The sequence below is a fragment of the Mirounga leonina genome, unplaced genomic scaffold (assembly GCF_011800145.1).
Source record: "Mirounga leonina isolate KUSES-001 unplaced genomic scaffold, KU_Mleo_1.0 Mir_171, whole genome shotgun sequence".
Lineage (NCBI taxonomy): Eukaryota > Metazoa > Chordata > Mammalia > Carnivora > Phocidae > Mirounga > Mirounga leonina.
Window position 1 is genome coordinate 17713867 of NW_023270436.1, and position 23732 is coordinate 17737598.

At 45.6% G+C, this 23732-nt stretch overlaps 1 protein-coding gene across 2 annotated transcripts in view; it reads left to right on the forward strand.

Annotated features, from left to right (window-relative positions):
• Window positions 1-23732, forward strand: part of CORO1C (coronin 1C) — a 116822-nt gene that overhangs the window by 19222 nt on the left and 73868 nt on the right. Inside the window, exon 1 of one of the 2 annotated variants that reach the window (XM_035017213.1) lies at window positions 20256-20357. The exons of the other annotated variant lie outside the window; for it this stretch is intronic. The gene's annotated coding sequence lies outside the window, so the exon portion shown is untranslated. Of the gene's footprint in view, window positions 1-20255; window positions 20358-23732 lie in introns of those variants that run through there. 2 annotated transcript variants of the gene reach the window in all.

Consider the following 23732-nt stretch of genomic DNA (forward strand, 5'->3'; position numbering starts at 1 on the left):
AGGTCCAATAGGCAGGGTTTGAAACCTGCTCGACAGTCTACACCAGATCCACCAGCTGATCTCAGCGTCCCAGCGGCATGGGTATGTCTTGTGTAGCCCCACTTGAGAGATGAGAAATCTGAGGTCTTAGTGGTTCAGCTTCTCCTAATTTCACAAAGGCTCCGTCTAGGCCAGCAGGTGTCGGCTCTTGCAGCCAGTCTTGTGAATCTGCAATAGTATGATCCTGACAACCATTTATTATGCTCTTATTGCATGCCCTACACTTTGCTAAGCGTTTAAATGTGAGCTCGTTAAACCTCACAGCAACCATGAGAGGTAGGCCCCATTAGTCTCCCCTTTTCTTTTTTCTTTTTTGGTTTTGTTTTTGTTTTAAGATTTATTTACATGGGTGCCTGGGTGGCTCAGTCGTTAAGCGTCTGCCCTCGGCTCAGGTCATGATCCCAGGGTCCTGGGATCGAGCCCCACATCGGGCTCCCTGCTCTGCGGGAAGCCTGCTTCTCCCTCTCCCACTCCCCCTGCTTGTGTTCCTGCTCTCGCTGTGTCTCTCTCTGTCAAAAAAATAAATAAAATCTTAAAAAAAAAAAAAGATTTATTTACTTATTTGAGAGAGAGAGCACAAGCGGGGGTGAGGAGCAGAGGGAGAGGGAGAAGCAGACTCCCCAAAGAGCAGGGAGCCCGATGTGGGACTCCATCCCAGGACCCCGGGATCATGACCTGAGCCGAAGGCAGACGCTTCATGGACTGAGCCATCCAGGCGCCCCTAGTCTCTCCTTTTAAAGGTGAAGAATCAGAGGCACAGAGAGGCAGAGTGACTTGCCGAAGGCCACACAGCATGTCTTTGGCAGAGATGGAAATCAAAACGGGGTCCACTCATTTGCCAAAGCCTGTGCTCATCGGCCAAGCAGCTCCAACTGCTAAAATGATAGCACAAAGCCTTGCTCTTTTTCTCTGTCACCTCTGGCTTGCCGACCGAGGTGGAGAAAGAGCTAGCTTCCTCCAGTTCTCACACCATCAGCCCCTTCCCCCTGAGGGATGAGACCGCCCCAGGCCCTGGGAAAGGCCTCGGTTCCAGCGGCAGGGAGGCTGCAGCAAGCCGGCTGCAAGGAAACTGTATTTGCATCTTTTAAAAGCTGTTTGAGTCCTGGGAGTCCCGGGGAAATAGGGACAGACGGGGCCATCGATTTCTTCCAGAAATGGTCTCCTTTTCTTTGCACTCCCTGGATAATTAATGTGTTGAGGGTGAAGAAAAATGACTGGTCATTTCTCACTGAGCTGGTGGAGGGGTTCAGGGGAGGGGACAAACGTCTGTTTCTTTCTTTTTTTTTTTTTTTTTAAAGATTTTATTTATTTATTTGTGTGAGAGAGAATGAGAGAGAGAGAACATGAGAGGGGGGAGGGTCAGAGGGAGAAGCAGACTCCCCGCCGAGCAGGGAGCCCGATGCGGGACTCGATCCCGGGACTCCAGGATCATGACCTGAGCCGAAGGCAGTTGCTTAACCAACTGAGCCACCCAGGTGCCCCACAAACGTCTGTTTCTAATTAACAGGACAAGGTAATATCTCTGTGGCCCTTGGTTGCCCTGGGTGCTCCAGAAGCCTCCCAGTGCCCTAAGCCGTGTAGGGGACAGAGAGGATGGGGGAGGTGAATGAGGAGCAATCCCTGACACCTCGCTGGACCAGCTGCTACTTGGAATCACACCCTAGGGGTAGGTAGCTGCTAAAGCTCTGGTTTGAAGCTAGCCTGGGTAAAGGGGTGTTTCAGAGACCAAAATGCTCAGCTTCAATTTTCTGGGAGTGTTGAGGAGAGAGCAGCCCAGCAGGATGAAGTTATAAATGAAGAGCCAGCTTCCTTCCCTCAGCGGTCCCACATTTGGGCGCCCTGAGCCTCAGCTACCCACACCACTCAGGCACACGCCCGCCCACAGGAATAACCAGGGCCAAAGCGTGATGCTGTCTTGACGATGTCTTCCCAGCTCTTTGTCTGGGCAATAGGCACGCAGATAATCGTTATTCCATTGTGTGGCTTCTCATATAGGAGGATGCATGCAGGGCGCCTGGGTGGCTCAGTGGGCTAAGCGTCTGCCTTCGGCTCGGGTCATGATCCTGGGGTCCTGGGATCGAGTCCCACATCGGGTTCTCTGTTCTTTGGGGAGCCTGTTTCTCCCTCTCCCTCTGCCCCTCCCCCTGCTCGTGCTCGCTCTATCTCTTTCTCTCAAATAAATACAAAAAATCCTTAAAAAAAAAAAAAGGACACATACATAGGCTGTTTCCAATTTCTTACTATTGTAAACAACGCTGCAGTGAACGCCTTCATGCCTAACACCATCTGTAGCGCCTGTCACCCTCCCTTAGACCCGATTCTCAGAAATGGTAGCCTCCTTCCAACGGGGGCTCCACGCTACCTCATATTCACGCCTTTAGGAAGTCGCCTGCCATGTGGAATCAGGGCTGGCCTGCGTGGACAGAAATGACAGTGTGTGACTTTCAAAGCTAAGTCATAAACAGCATCGCAGTCTCTGTCTTGGGCTCTTGAATGTCACTGTCTGGGGAAGTCAGCTGCCATGTCATGAGGACACGCCAACAGCCAGAGGAGATACCCACCTGACGGGAAACTGGAGGCGTCCCACCAGCAGCCACACCAGCTTGCTAGCCGTGTGGGGGAAGCACCTTAGAAGGGGAGTGGGGTCTCAGTCAAGCCTTCCACAGACTGCAGTCCCACTTTCACCAGACGGCAACCTTCTTTTTTTAAGATTTATTTATTTGAGAGGGAGAGTGGGCAGGGGCAGGGGCAGAGGAAGAGAATCTCAAGCAGACTCCCCATAGAGCACGGAGCCCAACATAGGGCTCGATCTCACAACCCTGACATCATGACCTGAGTCAAAACCCAGAGTTGGACGCTTAACCGACTGAGCCACCCAGGCGCCCCTGCCCCTGACCTTCTAAGAAGCCCTGACCCAGAACCACACAGCTAGGCAGCTCCCAAATTCTCAACCTGCAAGAGATGATAAATGAGTTTGTTTTAAGCCAATATGTTTTGGGTGATTTGTTTTTCAGCCAGGGGTAACTAATAGACATGGCCAAAGACCAGAGCATTTTTAAGATTCATGATAGAGAATGCCATTTCTTCTTTCCTCTTCATTCTGCCAGATTATCAGTTGACTCTGACATGGAACCGGTCTGATGATCTAGAGTGACCTCCCCATACGAGTTCCTATCAGCTCTGGGGATGCAGAGTATGTTTGGAAAGCCCCATATGTGACCAACAGCCGTCTCCACGCTGTCCCCCCATGAAGACTGATTTTTGATTTGTGGCTGTGGGCATTTCCGGGGAGAGATGTTCACAGCTTGTTTCTGTGCCCAGCTGATGCATCGAATAGCCCAAGCTGGGCAGCAGAGAAAGTCCGGCCTGTTGTCAGTTAAATGGCCCCTTTCTTTCTCTGGATTCTCAGAAACTTTTTAAGGAGTGTCAGCAAAATCGTCTGGCTCACCAAAGAATATTTCATCAGAGGCCATGCAACAAGAATGAGGGTTATGGTGAGGAATTCGGCTTTCATTTCTCTAGCTCACATGCTCAAAAGCTCTCCCACATGATGCAAAGACCCAGGGAACCTGCATGGGTACTTGGAGAAACATTGAAGTTTCCATTCATTTAATCACTAGTATGTTTGGTAAATATTTATTTAGCATCCCAGACACTCAACAACACTATGTTGAGAACATTCAAAGGCATGTAGGTCATGGTCTTTGTGCCTGATGTTGTTCACAGAGGCAGCGAATGGAGTAAATAGTCCATAGATGTTGTTGTTTCTACTAGGTTCAAGTCCCCGCTATAACCACCTACAAGCTGTGTGACCCTGATCAGGTTTCTATACCTCTCTGAGCCTCCATTTCCTCTTCTAAAAGGAGAAGATAATAACTATCTATTTGCAATGTTTTGAGGATTAAAGGAGATATGCATGTGAAATGATTAGTATGGGCCCTAGAGCTTGGCATGGGTTTAACCACTGTGGAGTGTGTAATTGTTAAAAGTAAAAGGTCCCACAGCGCCACGGATAAGCCCACATCACAAATAAGACAGACCCCGGGGCACCTGGGTGGCTCAGTTGGTTAAGTGTCTGACTTTTGATTTCGGCTCAGGTTGTGATCTCAGGGTCCTGAGATCGAGCCCTGCGTTGGGCTCCATGATCAGCGGGGAGTCTGCTTGAGACTCTCTCTCTCCCTCTCCCTCTGCCCTTCCTTCCACATGCACTTGCACTCTCTCTCTCTCTAATAAATACATAAATCTTAAAACAAAAACAAAAACAAAACAGACCCATATTTGAATCCCGAGTGTGTGCCATGGATCAAATGCCTTCACCACTCTGAGCCTTGGTTTCTTGATCTATAGAAAAGGTCTAATCAATGCACCTTGCTGGGCTGTTGTGCAGATTAAGGCAATGTGTGCATCTAGATGTTCAGCTCACAGGAGACCCACAATATATGGCAGCTATTTCTATTAGCAGGGAAGATGATCAGAAAAGCAAATCATTGCAATACAGTGTGATAAACGCTATAGAAAAGGTCTTTACATGGGTTCTTGAGGCGTGGGTGCGGATTTCTGAGGAACCAGCCAGCAATCCGTTTGGGTAATAGGACCTTAAAGAGCAAGCCTTCCTGGGCACCTGGGTGGCTCAGATGGTTAAGCGTCTGCTTTTGGCTCAGGTCATGATCCCAGAGTCCTGGGATCGAGTCCCGCATCGGGCTCCCTGTTCCTTGGGAGCCTGCTTCTCCCTCTGCCTCTCTCTCTGTCTCTCTCTCTGTCTCTAATGAATAAATAAATAAGATCTTAAAAAAAAAAAAAAGAGCAAGCCTTCCTTTGACTTTGGGGCAGGAACTCTAGCTGCAGGGGCAGGACCCTGTATGGTGAGCAGGTGATCCTGGAACCCCCAGGAAAAATGGGGTTGTTATTAAGAGTCTGTCAGATCGGGGCACCTGGGTGGCTCAGTCAGTTGGACGTCTGCCTTCAGCTCTGATCATGATCTCGGGGTCCCAGGATCGAGCCCCATGTCGGGCTCCCTGCTCAGGCGGGAGTCTGCTTCTCCCTCTTCTTCTGCCCCTCCCTGCTCCTGGCTCATTCTCTCTCTCTCTCTCTCACTCAAATAATAATAATAATAAAAGTCTGTCAGACCAGGGGAGCCTGGGTGGTACAGTCGATTAAGCATCCAACTCTTGGTTTCCACTCAGGTCATGATCTCAGGTGAGATCGAGCCCCACGTCAAGCCCTGCATAAGGCTCAGCACCTGCTGAGAGTCTTTCTCTCCCTCTGCCAGTCCCCCTGCTTGCACCCTCTCAAATAAATAATCTTAAAAAAAAAAAAAAGAGTCGGGCGCCTGGGTGGCTCAGTGGGTTAAGCGACTGCCTTCGGCTCAGGTCATGATCCTGGAGTCTCCGGATCGAGTCCCGCATTGGGCTCCCTGCTCGGCAGGGAGTCTGCTTCTCCCTCTGACCCTCCCCCCCTCATATGCTCTCTCTCTCTCATTCTCTCTCTCATTCTCTCTCTCATAAATAAATAAAATCTTTAAAAAAAAAAAAAAGTCTGCCAGACCAAGGTCCAAAATTCAGCTCCACCATTGACTTAGCCAAGTGAAATTAATCAATGCAGTTAACCCATTTGTGCTTCAGTGTCTTCATCTGTAAAATGCTGTCGATGATGGCTGTGGTATGAGCTGAGCGCCCCTGTGTCGGACCTGGTTTTAAGTACTTTACATTCATTAATGCACCGAGTCTTCATGACAGCACCATGAAGTAGGTGCTGTTATCATATCCCCATTTTACAGATGGGCAAGTTGTGGCACAGGGAAGTTAAGTCACTTACTAGTAAGTGGCTAAGACGGGTTTTAAACCAGGTAGTCAGGGTCTTTGGCCAGTGCTCTGAACTTTTTAACTCTGCAGCTTTATATCCACGTGATGTGGTTTGGGAGAGGATAAAATCAGATGACACCCATGTAAAGTGCTAAACCCAGAGTCTACAATATATGTGTGGTGTTCCCTCACCTGGAAAGTGAGGATTATTCCCTTGGAAAGGGAGCTCCTGGCATTTTTGGCCATTTTTTGCAAGTTGGTCTTGTCCAAGGAAGGTGTTTTCTCATTCCCACATATTTTAGAAAGGTCATACATACCCTCTTCCCTTACTGGCTATCAGGCATACAGAACAGGACGCAGAGAGGATGGGTGAACATTTGGGGCTCCCCCATCCAATAAGTCATGGGTTCTCAAAGAGCCTGTGTTCTCTAGCTTGGTGTGTGGGTCTTCCCACCATGCTCCAGGGTGGACATATTTCCACAGAGCTTCCAAGCAGTCGATTATATGTCCACCAAGCTAATGAGGCTGAGGGCATGGCCAGGGTCCCCCAGCAAGCCACTGAACGGAGGCAGTGAATACAGTCCTTGCCTCATCTGCTGTCTTATTAACAATTGGTCCTGCTTTAGGGACTAGAGATGTCAGAGGGGGGCCTCATTGCATGGTGTAGGAGAAAGAGACTGAGCCTTGGCAAGCTTCTCCAAGTTTCCATTTCCTTGTCTGTAAAGTGGGAGGATAAGGGCTATGTATCAGTTACCTACTGCTATGTAAAAAACCACCCGAAAGTGTTAGCGGCTTAAAGCAACATATACTATTTAGCTTGGTTGTGGGTTTGCTCTTGCATCTGTGGTCAGCTGGAAGGTTGATCATGGCTGGATGGTCTAGGGTGTCCTCACTCAAATGTCTGATGATTGGTGGCTGCTGGGTGGGGGTGACAGGATGTGTCTGGGTCAAAGGACTGTCATCATCCAACAGGCTAGCTTTTCTTCCTGGGCTTTTTCACATGGTGGCTGGGGTCCAAGTACAGCAAGAGAAGGTAAGCTCCGCACACAAACAGCTTGCAAGTCTTTGCATGTGTCATGTTTGCTCATGTCCCATTAGCCAAAGCAGTCCCATGGTAGAGGGCTGAATCAGAGTGGAGAGCAACTGCACGGGGCGTGGCTAGATGGAAGAGAATAAATTGTAGCCATTTTTGCAATCTTACCTCAGTGTCCCTGCCAGGAATATTGGGAAGGACAAATGAAAAAGGACATGGTTCTCAGTAGTAACTAAGTTAAGAGAAATTACTTATTGGCATATAGTAGGGGCTCAAAACATGTTGAATGAATAATCCTCACTTTCCAGGTGAGGGAACTGTTGTTCACAAAAGTTGATCATTTAACCAGGGTCACACAGTTAATCCTTGAAACAACTGGACTCAGGACCCGGGGCTGTCTGATTCCAAAGCTCGTGGTCATAGCCATCCCTGCGGCTGTTTTCCCCAGCACAGGTAATTCAGTTCGAACATTAATGGAGCTAAGAGAAGCCTCTATCTGGGTTACAAACCTGGTTTCTCCTGTCTGACCATGAAGGTCTGGCCTCATTTGAAAGAAACCAGCTGACTCCTGCTTGCTGTCTCTAGTCCAAAACTAGAGTGCAGTTGAGCCTGGCGCAAAGCAGAAACCAAAGAACATTTGTTTGAATCAAAGATATTGCCACCCTGGTGTATGCATGCAGACACAGAGTGGGAAATGTTTTGGATCCCACTGGGCAAATAATGCCTTCCTGCCACTGACAGTTCTGGTGGCAGGAGTCTCTCTGTTTCAGAGGGCTGTTCCCCCTTTTCAGCTTTCCTTTGGGAGAAATCATTTTCTCACACCTCTCAGAAAAGGAGGTGGCACTTCCTTGGGGAGAAAACAGATGATCTTCTACCTCGCTCTTCTGCTGGGAAAGCCATCAGCTGATGGGGGCTATGATCAGAACCTGTAAAGGAAAAGGGAACATATTCCAAACCACCTGAGAGAGGAGCTCCTGTGTCCCCCACCCTACCCCCACCCCAAGGGCTCCAAGCCTGGTGTGATTTACCCTGATGTGTTCAGGGATGCTTGATTCTGCAGGAGAGCATCCCCATCCTGGAGGTCCCAAGTGTAGCTCTGAGGCTGGAGAGTGGGAACACGTGGGCTCGCTCAACTGGTTTCTTTGCTTTTGTTTCTATCTGGAAGTTTCCATAATTAAAAAAAAAAAAAAAACCAGCAATTTTTTTGTGTTTGGAATTTGGAAGCAGAGACTGCGGAGGAGAGAAGACAGGCCCTGAAGTCAGAAACATGCAAGATAGAGGTGTATAGTCTCAAGTTCCTTCCCCTCCTAAAGCCTCAGTTTCCTCTTCTATAAAACAGGCACACTTACAGTCCCTAACTCCCAGCATTGCTGTGAGGATCACATGATTTTTCCTGTAAAACCCTGAGCCCAGTAAGACTTAGTAAATCTTCCCATGTCTGAGACAGGGTTTCTCAACCTCGCTACTGTTGGCATCTGGGGCCTAATACTTCTTCGTTGTGCGGTGGGATGGAGGCTGTCCTGTACATTGCATGATATTTAGCAGCATCCCTGGCCTCTACTCCCTAGATGCCAGTAACATTCTCATAGTTGTGACCACCAAAAATGTCTCCAGACATTGTCTGATGTACCTTGGGGACAGAGGTGGGAAGTGTAACTGCCCCCAGGTGAGAACCATTGGTCTAAGCCTTTATCATTGCTGTTGATTAACAGTAACCCCCTTATCACGTGAGGCAGAGGCATCTGATTGGTGAGGGGAGGAACACAGGACAAGTTAGACTTTGGAAGCTGTAGCTCACGCTTCCATAGATGATACAGGCAGTTGTAAGGTTTATTGCCTCGACAACAGGATTTACGTGGGTGAGTGTTTTTCTGTACCCAGATTTGTATTTGAATTTTGAAAAATCTTCAAGGAGCTTGGGGGTCTTGACAGAACACCTTGAATATACAGAATTCCTTCACCCTCTTCGGAAAGGTGACATTTTAAAATTTCAAGCCATCGAATGCCCTTTGCAGAAACATGAGAAAATAGAGAACAGGAAATAGAAAAAGGAAACTCACTCATAACTTGAATCCTGTCACTCAGAGATAATTTCTATTACTCTGTGTGTGTGTGTGTGTGTGTGTGTATAGAAATGGGACATAACTGATTTCGGACCTGCCTTTTTCACTTAACAGCACATCTGGGACAGCCTTACATATCATTAAGCAACCAATCGTCTTCCACAAAATTCTTTTCTATTTCCTGCTTAACAACCTGTGGCTCCCCGTGGACTTAGGAATAGTCAGGCTTCACAAGGGGAAAAGGTTGAGGCCATATTCCATGGTTTGCGACAAACCAGTCCTTTACAGATGTTACCTGGGCATGTGGGGGCTAGGGACCACGGACCTCCTGCAGGAGGAAGGCAGAGGTTGGATTCTGGGAAGTCCTATTTGCCTCTAGGATGAGGTACAAACATTTTTGGCTGCTGTTCATTCTTTCCAGTGCCTGACCTCAGCCCATCTTTCTGTTCATATCCCTCATTTATTGCATTCCGTCCAATTACTGTACTGGAATGTATTTACCTAACTGTTCTTGTTTCCAACCAGGGTTGTTTCCAGAGCAAACAGCAAGAAACGTCCTTACACATATATGGTCAATCCTCATTATCTGTGGACTCCATATTTGCAAATTCAGCTACCTATTTAAAATTTATTTGCAGCCCCAAAAGCCACACTTGAAGTGCTTTTGTAGTCATTCATGGGCACGCGTGTGCACAGAGTGGAGAAAATGTTAATCATCCAGCATACACACTGCCGGCTGAGGTCGAACTAGGCAACGTGCTGCCTTCTCGTTTCAGCTCTTGTAATGTAAGCAAGTGTCCTTTCATGGTATACTTGGTATTTGTGTGCATTTTTAGCATTTGTGTGCATTTAGGGCACGATCTGCTATTTAAAATGGGCCCCAAGTGTAGGGCTCAAGTGCAGTCTGGGATTCCTAAGTGGCGAGGAGGCTGCGATGTGCCTTAGGGAGAAAATGCTTGTGTTAGATAAGCTTCGTTCAGACATGAGTTATAGGGTAAGTTTAATGTTAATGAATCAACTATATATATATTTGTAATATATACAATGTATATATTATACATTATATACAATATACAATATATTATTATATATAATACACAATATATTTATATATAATAATATATAATATAATACATACAATAAATAATATATTATAATATATTTATAATATATACAATGTATATGTTAAATAAGGTGCCTTCAAACAGAAACACACATAAAATGAGGTTAAATATTGATTGGTTGATGAAAATGCTGTGACCAGCGGCCTGTAGGAATCTAGCCTGTATTTCCTCTAGGTGCAGGGACTCGGTATTCACTAATGAAGTGTTTGTGGTGACTTTATTATAGGTACAACAATAGTAAATAATGAAAATTGACTGTATCTTTGCATGCAACCATGATTATGGCCTTAGGATAAATTTCTGAGAATGGCATTACTGAGCTTAAGTAGAATAGCCCTCCTGAGGTCTTTTGAGTTTGTCTCAGTTAGCTCTTATTGTGCAACAACAAACCTCAGTTTCCCCTGTAAAATGGAGATTAAAAAAAAACCATATTAGTTTTCATCAGCTTAGGATGAATATTCCTTGAGCTAGTGCCAGGCCAGTTGGTAACACTGGGCCTGGTGAGCAGTAAGTAAGTGCTTAATAAGTACCAGTTCCATTATAGTATTTATTTGTATTAACGATCTGTGGCAGGTGCTCTCACAAACATAATCTCAGGTTAGCATCATTTTTTTATCCCAGTGAAGAGATAAGGAAATGGAGGGCCCAAGAGGTGATGTGATTCACCCAAGACCACAGGGCGAGGAAGACTGGTAGCAGGGCCAGTCATTACCCCAGGGCTTCAACCATCAGCTCAGTCCATCATAGCGATCGTGCATGGACCCAGCCCCTAGCATGGGCTGGGCCCTGAGCCAAGAGTGCACACCATTTTCTCATGGATGCTCCCACATAATGAGGTGGTGTCAGAGGGGGCTGAGTAGGGAGTGGGGATGTTCATCCCCACTGGGTGGTCATGAGGCTGTCACCCCATTGGTGTCAGTGGAGACTACAGGAGGAGTCTGGATTTCCACCCCCACCTGGTGAAATGATGTGCTTGTCTCTCTCCTCTAGGGTGACATCAGAGAAGGCATAATAAAGAGGCAGGACTTTTGCCACCATCTGATAGAGTCCTAATTGTATGTAGAGAAAATCTTTAAGATAATTATATTACAAACAAAGGGGGCATAAAGGGAAATAAGTTTGCTATGCTTTACTTGAACTGGTGAAATGACACCAGCAGACTGTGAACGTATCTATAGATACATAGATATAGATATATAGATATAGATACATAGATATTGATACGTAGATATAGATACATAGATGATATAGATACATAGATATAGATACATAGATATAGGCTCATCCTGTGTATCATGTAATACTTAGAACAACCACTAAAAAATGCTATACACAGAGATACACTCAAAAATACTAGGGATAAATCAAAATGGAATTCTAAAAAAAAAGTTCAAGTAATCCACAAGAAAGCAGGAAAAAGAAAATAAGACAAATGAAAAGTAGAACAAGCACAAAGCACAAAACAAAATATCAGATTAAACTTTAACGTATCAATAATTGCCTTAAATGTAAATGGTCTAAATACACTAATTAAAAGACAGAGATTGGATTAAAAAAACATGAATCAACAATATGCACTCTATAAGAAACTCACTTCAAATATATCAGTATAGACAGGTTGAAAGTAAAAGGATGGAAAAAAGATATACTATGGAAACATTAATCAAAAGAATTCAGGAGTGGCCGTGTTAATATTAGATAAAGTACATTTCAGAGCAAAGAAAACTACCAGGCAGAGAGGGACACTCTGTAATGATAAAAGGGCAATCCACCAAGAAGACCTAACAATCCTAAATGTGTATACACCAAACAACAGAACTGCAGCATATGTGAAACAAGAACTGATAGAAGAAAGGAGAAAGGAGAAACAGACAAATCCATCCTTATAGTTTAAGATTTCAACACTCCTCTCTCAACAATCGAAAAAACAACTTGACAAAAAAAAATCGGCAAGGACACTACCAACTGACAGGATCTGATCATCATTTGTAGAACACTCTGTTGAATCACAACAGAACACAACATAGGCTATATTCTGGACCATAAAAAAGAAACTTCAGGAGATGCCAAGCGAAGTGTGTGCATTTTTGATAACTATGTACAGCTGGTGACTGTGCAGTTTGAAATACTATTTTTTTTCAAGTTTTATAAAAATGCAAAAACAAAAACAAAACTTTGGGGCACCTGCCTGGCTCAGTTGGTAAAAGCATGTGACTCTTGATGTCAGGGTCATGAATTCAAGTCCCACGTTGGGCGTGATGTCTACTTAATTAAGATGAAAATTATAAAAAAAAAAACTTCAACAAATTTAAAAGAATTAAATAAACCATACTGTGTGTTCTCTGATCATGATGAAATCAAATTAGAAATCAATACCAGAAAGATAAGAGGATAATCTCCAAACACCTCAAAGCTAAATAACAAATTTATAAATAACTCATGAGTCAAAGAGGAAGTCTTCAGGGAAATTTAAAAATACATTGAACTGAATGAAAATGACAATACAAATATCAAAATGTGTGGCACACAGCTAAAGCGGTACTGAGAAGGAATTCTTTGGTACTAAATGCATATATTACAAATGAAGGACTAAATACATAGATAAAGTCTCATATCAATAATCTAAGCTCATACTTCAAAAACCCAGAACAAAAAGAGCAAAATAAACCCAAAGCAAGCATAAGGAAGGAAATAATAAAGAGCACAAATCAATGAGATGGAAAATAGAAAAACAATAGAGAAAATCAATGAAATGAAGAGCAGTTCTTTGGAAGGATCAGCAAAATGGACAAATCTCTAAGACTAACCAAGAAAACAAGAAAAAAAGAAGACACAATTTACAAATATCAGGAATGAAACAGGAACTATTACTACAGAACCTGCAAACATCAAAAGATAATAAGAACACTCTACAAACAACTCTACACACATAAATTTGACAACTTAAGTACAATGGGCCAATATGGAATAGATAATTTGATACCAATATAACTATTAAGGACATTGAATTTGTAATTTAACAGCTCCCCCCCGCCAAAAAAAAAGCCTAGAGCCATATGGTTTCACTGGAAAAACCTACTAAACATTTAAAGAATTAACAGCAATCTACAAAATCTCTTCCAGAAAATAGAAGAGAAGGAAACACGTCCCACCTCATTTTATTAAGGCAGTGTTACTCTGCCTTATCAAAACCAGGCGAGGAGTACAAAAAAGGGAAACTATAGACGAATATCCCTCATTAGTTTAAAAACAAACATGCCTAAAAACACATTAGCAAATAGAATTCAGCTACATGTAAAAAGAATTATACACCATGACCAAGTGGAATTTATTCCAGGGATACAAGGCCAGGTCAATATTCAAAAATCAATCAGTGTAACCCACCATAGTAATAGGCTAGAACAGAAAAACCATATGATCATTTCATTTAATGTAAAGAAAATATTTGACAATATTCAACACCTATTCATGATAAAAACTCTTTTAAAAATAAGAACAAAGAGGGAACTTTTACAACTTGGTAAAGAGTATCTACAAAGAAAATCTATAGCTAATGTCACAGTTAAAGATGAAAGACTGAATGCTTCCTCCCTGAAATCAGGAATAAGGCAAGGATGTTTGCTCTCACTATTTAGTCAACATAGTACTAGAGGTTGTAGCTGGTGCAATAAGGCAAGAAAGAGGAATAAAGGCATACAGGTCAGAAAGGAAAAAATAAAACTATCCCTATTTATAGATGACATGATTGTCTACATAGAAAATCCCAAGGAATCTGCAAAACACTTCCTGGAACTAATAAGTGAGTTCAAAAAGGTTGCAGGATACAAGCTAAACATACAAAAAAATCAATTGCATTTCAATACCCTACCAAGGAACTCATAGACACTGAAATTTAAAAATACAATGCTATTTATAATCGTAAAAAAATAACTTAGGTGTAAATCTCACAAAACATGTACAGGACTTATATACTAAAACCACATAACACAATGAAAGAAATCAAAGAAGATCTAAGCAGACATACGATGTTATGGATTGGAAAATAGCATAGTAAAGCTTCTGTCACTTCTCCCCAAATTGATATACAGGTTTAACAATTCCTATAAAATCTCAGAGAGATTTTTTTGCAGATATAAACAACATTATTCTAAAATTTATATGGAAAGGCAGTGAAGTTAGAATAACTAAAACATTTCTTAAAAAGGGTAAGGTGGGCAGAAACAGTATACCCAATTTCAAGATTTATTATTTAACTACAGTAATCATGACTGTGTGTTAATGGCAGAAGATAGATAAATAGATCAATGCAACAAAGTAGAGAATCCATAAATAGACCCACAATAATATGCCCAATTGATTTTTGACAAAAGTACAAAATTTAAATTCCATGGAGGGAAGAAAGCATTTTCAACAAATGATACTGGAATGATTGTATGACTGCTGGAAAAAAAAAGTTAACCTCAACCCAAGTCTCAAACTTTATACGAAAATTAATTCAAGGGGCGCCTGGGTGGCTCAGCTGGTTCAGCGTCTGCCTGCAGCTTGGGTCATGATCCCAGCATCCTAGGATATAGCCCTGCGTCGGGCTCCCTGCTCAGCGGGAAGCCTGCTTCTCCCTCTCCCTCTGCTGCTCCCCTTGCTGTGCTCTCTCTCTCTCTGTCAAGTAAATAAATAAAATCTTAAAAAAAAAAAACCACCAAAAATTAATTCAACAAAGGTACACTTGGCTGGCTCAGTCAGAAGAGCATGTGACTCTTGATCTCTGGGTGGTGAGTTTGAGCCCTGCATTGGGTATAAAGATCACTAAAAAACAACAACAACAACAACTTAAAAAAATGATAATTCGACATGGATCATGGACTTCTTAGATTTAATATCAAAAGTGTGATCCAAAAAAGGAAAATTGACAAATTGAATATCAAAATTAAAAATATTTTCTTCATGAAAGACTACATTAAGGGGATGAAAAAAATACTACATACTGGGAGAAAATTTTGGAAACCACATATTCAAAAGAGGACTAGTATATAGAACATATAAAGAACTCTAAAACTCAACAGTCAAAATACAGAAGGTTCAATAAAAAAATGGGCAAAAGACATGAAGACACAAACAGATAGTAAATAAGCATATGAGAAGATTTCAGGGGTGCCTGGGTGGCTCAGTAAGCTAAGCATCCAACTCTTGATTTTGGCTCACTTCATGTTCTCAGGGTCGTGAGATTAAACCCCACATCTGGCTCCATGTTCGGCAGGGAGTATGCTTCTCTCCCTATTTTCCTCGTCCCCCTCCCCTGCACTTGCTCTTTCTCTCTCTCTCAAAATAAATAAATTAAAAAAAAATTTTTTTTTAAGAAAAGATTTCAACATCGTTAGCCATGGGAGAAATGCAAATTAAAACCACAATGAGATACCACTACATACCTATCAGAATGGCTAAAATAAATAATAATGACAACCCCAAATGCTGGTGAAGATGAGAGAAACTGGATCACGTATGGATTTCTGTTTGATAGGGGTATAAAAGGGTATAGCCACTCTGGGGAATAGTTTGGCAGTTTCTTACAGTACTAAACATACAATCACCATATGACCCAGCCATTGTACTATGCGGCAATTTTTTTTCACAGAGAAATAAAAATTTATGTTTACACAAGAGCCTCAACATGAATGTTTATCATGTTTATAGCAGCTTTTTTGGTAATAATCTGCTCCGAACTGAAAACAACCCAGGTGTCTTTCAAGGGATGAATGGTTAGACTGTGATATATCCATACCATGGACTACCACTCAGCAGTAATAAAGAACAAACTATTCATACATGCAACAACCTAGGTACATCTCCAGAAATTTATACTGAGTGAAAAAAAACAATCCCCAAAGGCTGCATACTATATCATTTCATTTGTCATTCTTGAAATGACAGAATTAGAGAAATGGAGAACAGATGAGTGGTTGCCAGGAGTTAAGGAGGCGGCGGGCCAGAAGGAAGTGGGTGTGGCTATGAAACGGGGCCGAGATTTTGTGGTTTTGGTAATGTTCTGTATCTCGACTGTATCAAATGTCAACATCTGGGTTATATTGTACTATCATTTTATAAGATGTTACCACGGGGGGAAACTGGGTAAAGGGTACATAGGATCTCTTTGTATTATTTCTTACACTTACATGTGAATCTGCAATTATCTCAAAATAAAAAATTTAGGGGCGCCTGGGTGGCTCAGTTGGTTAAGCGACTGCCTTCGGCTCAGGTCATGATCCTGGAGTCCCTGGATCGAGTCCCGCATCGGGCTCCCTGCTCGGCGGGGGGTCTGCTTCTCCCTCTGACCCTCCTCCCTCTCATGTGCTTGCTCTCTCTCATTCTCTCTCTCTCAAATAAATAAATAAAATCTTTGAAAAAAATAAAATAAAAAAATAAAAAATTTAGTTTAAAAAAGGCAATCCAGGGACGCCTGGGTGGTTCAGTCCACTGAGCGTCTGCCTTCAGCTCTGGTAGTGATCCCAGGGTTCTGGGATCGAGCCCCCGCCAGGCTCCTTGCTCAGCAGGGAGCCCGCTTCTCCCTCTCCCTCTGCTGCTACCCCTGCTTGTGCTCTCTCTCGCTCTGTGTCAAATAAATAAAATCTTTTTAAAAATTTTAAAAAATAAAATAAAATAAAAAAGGCAATCCATCTGTAGCCACTCATTTCCAGCTCCTAGTTTGCAGAAAGAGGGACTCAGAGCAGTGAGAACCGAGATTTATCGATGTAGCGTGAATTTTAATATTCTCTGAGCTTTGTCCTCTTCTGTCACTCAATTAGGGGTCTTGCCTGCTGAGATTACTCTAGGAGTTTCCAGTCTCTCATGTATTTAATATTATTATTTGTTAATGCTTCCACAGGGCTAATTCACTCAGCTTCCAGGTTGCCCGGGCAACCCAAGACTCATGTCCCCATTTGGTACAAAGAGAAACCAGAAACACGATGTGCTGAGGAGCTCCAACTGCAGGCTTCATAATCCTTTCTTCTGCATACATGAGCTGGTGCACCGTAGTGTGTAGTATTTGGAATCCCTCTTATTTTTCCTGATCATTCAGTTCCTCTTCATCTAGCACACGTCTTAGGTCGCTTCAGAAACCACTGGCAAAAGATTCTAAAATCCAGCATCTCACCTAGACCGGAGTCCTTTCATTTAAGAGCCAGCTTGGGCAGAACTTGGGTAACTTCATTACCTTCAGGCTCACAAAGGCATTGCTGTGGATTCAAGAACAGGGAGATGTGGGGTTTTCTCCCAGCAAAGGGTTACACAATCTTCCTGCTATTTCTGGGAGTAGCAGCTCTAAGCTGACCACATTCAGGGCAGGTGTGGGGTGGGGTGGTGAGGTGGCCTTGTTTCTTGTGCAAGAATCACCACTCCCAACCCAGGAATTGAAACAGGCACCTGGAAGGCAGAGGCCTTGGGAACTTTCTTTCTCAGTGTATTCCGTGGTTGCTCTCTGGTGGTGTCATCTGGGGGAAATTGGTGTCATGGAAAATTTTGCTTCTAATTTCATCATTGAAAAAACTGGGGTAAGTGAATCAACAAGTTTTTCTTTTCTTTTTTTTTTAAAGATTTTATTTATTCATTTGACAGAGAGGGACACAGCGAGAGAGGGAACACAAGCAGGGGGAGTGGGAGAGGGAGAAGCAGGCTTCCCGCTGAGCAGGGAGCCCAACGCGGGGCTCGATCCCAGGACCCTGGGATCCTGACCTGAGCTGAAGGCAGACACTTAACGACTGAGCCACCCAGGCGCCCCGTGAATCAACAAGTTTTAAACATCTGCTGTGTGACAGACACTGGGCCGGATGCTTTGCTGTGCCTTAATTCATTGAATCTTAGACCCTTGAATCTTTAAAATCTACCCTGAAGTAAGCATTTGGATGAACCCCACTGTATAGATAAAGAGAGTAAGCCCAGAGAGGAGAAAATGACTTGCCCAAGGTCACACGGTGGGTAAGTAGAGGAGCTTGAAGGTAAGGCCAAGGCCAAGGCCACCAGGATCCATAGAGGCCGTTTAATGGAATGACTAATTGGCAGAGGGTGCAGATTCTGCCATTAGAGGGATGTGGGTTCTACCTTTAGCTCTGCCTGGCTCAAGTTGTGTGACCTTGAGCAATTAAATTAACTTCTTATTTTCTTCACCTTTATAGATGGGGATTAAGAATCATTTTTGTAGGGGCGCCTGGGTGGCTTGGTCAGTTAAGCATCTGCCTTTGGCTCAGGTCATGATTTTGGGGTCCTGGGATCGAGCCCCGAGTCATCTGTCCACCTGCTCAGTGGGGAGTCTGCTTCTCCCTCTGCCCCTCCCCTCAGCTCCTGCTCTCTCTCAAATAAATAAATACAGTCGTAAGAAAAAAGAATCGTTTTTGTAGCCACAGGATTGTTGGAGGAATTTCAGGAGATTTTGTGTTCAAAGCACTCAGTGCCTGACATACATAAGCGATGTTAAATGTTAACAATAATCTGTTCCCAAAGAGTAAGCCGGTTTGGTTCCCGGTTCCTTTGCAAAGCACTTGCATCAAACTTCATTTCCCCCAAACCACTCAGAACTCTGCTGCTAACAATGCCCTTGCTTCACTAAAAATAGGAATCATGATAACAGCCAATGGTTTTTGTGCATGGCCAAATGCCTGCCACTGCATCAGGTGCTTCACCAACTTCATCTCTCATTTAAATGACGTTAATAGCCAAGTCTTTCTGTGGAAGGGGTGCTCCTGTTAGTGGCTGCTTGAAGGCAAAACGAAACTCACCTCTCCACTTTGTTGAGGCCCAGCAGTAGCAGGATCAGGTACCACAGGTTGAGGGCTCATCACAAGTTAGTCACCCTGCCAAGTGCATTACTAAGCTCACGGAATCCTTCCAGGAGTGGCTGTTACAGTCCCTATTTTACTGATAAAGAAACTGAGGCCTAGAGATGATAGGTAAGTTGCTGTTAGAGCTCTTTTGGTTCAGGTGGGCCATAATTTACATAACACAGATTTCTGAGGCTAAGGCTTAAAATGAAAAATCACCCCCCCACCCCACCCCGTGAACAGCAAAGATGCCTTGCTTTGGGAAGTAACCAGCCCTAGGCGGGCCTGCTTTGTTCATTCAAATCCTCAGGTCCAGTTTCCTCAAATCTTGGTATTTCAGAACTTGGTATTTTCGAAAGGGGCTCGGGCTGGTAACAGGACAACTTCACGCTAAAGATCAGGAACGTCGGGCCCGAAGAGGTGAAGGGAACTGACCCAGGACACACAGTCTGACAGCAGCAAAGCTGGGACTCCGCTGCTCTTTGGCCTGGGCTGCCCGGCTTTGGAGCAAACGGGTGAGGGACTTTGGCCAGCACAAGGAGGGGAAGAACCCTCTTCCTCACCTGCGAAACGGGGTCAAGACGGGACCTCCCTGTGGAGTGCGTGTCCCACCCAGGGGCAGCCACCCGGTGCTAGGAATGCGACAATGGAAAGTGGAGGGAGGGCTGGAGCGCTAGCTGTCCCCGGAGGTGGTGGTGGGAGGGTGTGATGGGGAGCAGGGGCGGAACTTCGGATGGCAAAGGCGGGAGTTCGAGAATTCGGGAGATTTAAGGATTTAGATAGGCAGTGGGCGGGGCTTGTGATGCCGAGAATCGGGTTGGGGTCCGCGGGTGGGGCTTCTAGCAGCGGGGCGGGGGTTTCGTGGCGCCGTTGGGCCAGTTCGGAAGCAATGGGAGGGGAGGCGGGCTTAGGGGGCCAGGAGGCCGGCTAAGGGTTTGGATGGGGCAGTGGGCGGGCTCAGAGGAGCTGATGTTCCGGTTTTGAGGGGCTCTGGAAGAATCTTTGAGGAGCGGGGCGATGTGGCCCTGCAGAGCCAAGCGGGTCAGTGGGCGGAGCTCTAAGAATGCCGCTCCCGGTTCTGAGGAGCAGCGGGCGTGGCTCCGGAGCGCCCGTGGGCGTGGCTCTCCGGCTAGTTGACTAGTGGGCGGTGCGTGTGCTTGGGTACCGCCTTCCTCCGCAGCCAACCGGCATCCCTCGGCGCGACCAGAGGGGGCGCTAACGAGAGCGGGGCACGGAACCAGGGGTGGGAAGCGGGCTTCCCCTCCAGGAAGTGGGCGTGGCGGGCCGCAGCCCGAGGGGCCCTTTGGTTGGGCGCGGTGCGGCGCGGGGGCGGGGCCTGCGTGCGGCGGCGGCGGCGGCGGCGGCTGCCCGCGCCCCTCCCCCGCGCGGCGCTCAGTGCCAGGCGGGAGGCGGCAGCGGTTAGAGGCTTCGCCGGGCTTTGCAGCGGGGACTTCGGCGGCGGCGGCGGCGCCTCAAGCACCTCGGCCCTGGTGAGCAGCGCGCGCCTGGCGGGACCGCTCGTGAGCGAGCCGGCGGGCCGACCGATCCTCTCGGCATGTGCCGGCGCCGGCTGACAGGAGCCGGCGGGGTGTGGAGCAGGGCCCGGTGAAGGGGAGTGGGCTGTGGTGGGCGCGCGCGGCGCGGACCCTTGGTCCGGGGTCCCCCTCCCCCCGGCCGGTGTGCCGCGGGTTGGAGCAGGGGCTGCTGTCGGAGGTTCGGGACGGAACCGCTTGGCCTGGGGAGGGTGAACCGTGGTCCCTGTGGGGAGGAGGCTGCCCAGGGGAGGCTTTCGGGGGTTCAGACGCCTCTCGGCGGGGTGAGGAACCGCGGGTCGGGTGGGGCGGAGCTGCCCGAGGAAGGGTTTTAGGGGTCGGGGACCCGCCTGGCTGGGTGGGGTCTGGGGTGGGGAGGGGCTGTTCGGGGCTGGGGCGCCGAGCCCCGGGGCGCTGGGCCTGGGGGCGGGGTTTGGGCCGCCCCAGGGAGCCAGTGGGTCGGGGGTGGGGGGTGGGCAGGGGCCGGGCTCACGTGGGGCCAGGGCGAGCTGGGGCCCTGCGTGGGAGGGGCGAGGGCGGCGGTCCAGCCTGAGGGTGGCTGGCGGTGGGTGCGAGGCCAGCTCCGGGCCCTGAAGATCTAGCTCGGGGGTCGGGAAGGGCGGGGCGCGGCTAGAACTGGAGTAATGTGGGCGGGGGCGGCTTGGGAAGAGGGATGAGCCGGGCGGTGGGAGCGGCGGGCTGGGAGGGCCGGGACTGGAAGGGGGTTGGGAGAGGAAGAACGGAGCCGGAGCGCTGCAGGGTCCGGGGCCTGGAGCATCGGAGTGAACCCGGTGATTCCGAGGTGTGCTCCCCTGATAGCGGAGCAGCTGGCGAGGGACGCAGTCAAAAGGAGCGAGGTGCAGGTGGGGCTCCGCTGCGCCTAAATGACTGGGGGTGAGGTCGGCTGTAGAGGGTGAAATGCAGGAACCCAGCTCTCCCGCCTGTCCACACAGGCGCGCACACACCAACCCTCGGTCTCTCAAATGATTTGAATGTGTTGGGGGAAGTGGCAGGCTGCAAGGGAGAGCCGAGAAGAAAGGGGCTTCCTCTTGGAGGGAGGCGCTGGCCCTGCCGTCCTTTTTTGGGAGTATTCAAAGGGTTTTGATCGCTGGAAAAGGAAACGTAGGCTTTACTGCATCGTGGTTTAGAATCACATCCTATATTTGGCCTTAATGTTGGCTGCCCTTGTTTTGTGGTGTCTGAAGTACTTGCTCTACATGTTGGAAACGTGGGATTCAGTGTGGGAAGCAAATTGCAAGTTGTTCATCTCCCCCAGGATAGGAAGATACAAAGGCCCTTCTTTCCTGTAAGACATTTAAATAGAATTGAATGTAGTGCGTGTTTTTAAATTGGTACTGGGTGGCCAATGCCTTTACTTTTGGTCATAGTTATCACAAAATATTGGGCCCTTTTACCGCAGCCGTCCTGCCTGGGATTGCATTCTAAAACAGTACTTGTAGGGCTCTTAGTCACTCTATATAATAATGCATTTCATTGTCCTTATCTGGCAGAACTCTCTCCTGACACCAGGGCCTGGTAGAATAGACAAAAACATGATTAAGTATAAGCAGTTGCTTTGTACCGTCTGTTCATTTGTGAAGGCAAATAGATATCTGTTTATATAACTTCACTTTCTGCATTCCTGGTGAAACTGAAGAAATGGGAAAAAATCTGTTTTGGACTTGATTTTGTATATAAAACTAACTTGAAGGTAATTTTTATTTTTTTATTTTTATTTTTTTGAGTGGAGTACATTTGAGTACATTTCAGAGACACTGTTAGGATGTGAAGTTTAGTAGTAACCCTTGGGTCTGAGAGGTTGCATAACTACTTGGGGGGGGGATTAAAAAAAAAAAAGGGAATTATGTTGAATGTTAGGCGTCCATGATGTGCAATGTTTTGTGGTAGGGATAGTCATGTGTACTCAGGATTGAACAAAGATTGGTATAAAAGTAGGGTACACACCTTTTTGACAAATGCAGAATGTGCCTTGTCCATATTTGTTTTTGATTATTTGTGGAAGGTACATTGAAGCCTGATGAATTTTAATGGACACATAGCAGTGAGCTATCACACTGCACGCAGTATTGAATTTTTCATGTTCATTTGTTACTTTGCCTGCAGATTGTGCTAATCAGCATTTATGGCTATTACTTTATGTAGTTCAGGATTAGATTCAGGGTGGCACATGGTACTTTTTAAACACTGTTGGATTTTTTGATTTACATTTTATGTTTAATGCACCTGTCACTTTTGGGATCCACTCCAGCCATGAGGAAGAGAGTCACTCCAATGTCTGTGAAATGGAATGTTCAAAAGGATAGATTATCAGTTCTCAGTTATGTAACTGGGAATGGCAGATTATTTCTTAATTCTTTGATTTGTCACAAATTGGTGCTTTAGAAACAGATTTTTTTTTTAAGATTGTATTTACTTATTTGTCAGAGAGAGAGCCCAAGAAGGGGAACAGCAGGCCGAGGGAGAAGCAGGCTCCCCACCGAGCAGGAAGCTGGACTCAGGGTTCGATCCCTGGACCCCGGGATCATGACCTGAGCCGAAGGCAGGCGCTCAACTGACTGAGCCACCCAGGTGCCCCTAGAAACAGATATTATTAACTGGGCTGTTTTACCTTTGACTTTTTCAGAGGTGGAACAGTAATAAATTTGGGTGCCTCTTTCATATGCAGGGTGCAAATCCATGTTTGTTTTCCATTTGGTGACTTCCCTGTGTTATCCTATTTCTGAGTTATAAAAACTCTTTTTTGACACTTCTCTGTCTTTTTCAACTTAAGATGTCTTTCCTGTATTAAAACATGGAAATCTTCATGAATATTTCAGTATGACCTAGTACCTAGAATCAAGTAATAGAATCTCTCTGGGTTTTCTTTGCCCTAGTTTGGATTCTTTAGAATGAGTGAATAAGGCCCTATAATCCTTTTTGAGAGCTTATTTGTATTTCAGTAATGCATAATGGAATTTTTGTTTGTTTTATAACTGCTTTTTGAGATATAATTCACATACTATACAATTCATCCATGTAAAGTGTACAATTCAGTGGTTTTTATTATATTCACAGAATTGTGCAGTCATCACCGCAGTTTTAGAGCATGTTCATCAGTCCAAAAAGAAACCCCATACCCATTAGTGGTCCTCCAACCCCCTTATTCTCCTCCCTCCCCTGCCCTAGGCAGCCACTAATCTATTTTCTGTCTCTGTGGATTTGCCTGTTTTGGACTTTTCGTATAAATGGGATCATTCAATATGTGGTCTTTTGTGTCTGTTATTAAGTATAAGGGTTTTCAAGGTTTATTTATGTTGTAGAGCGTATCAGCAC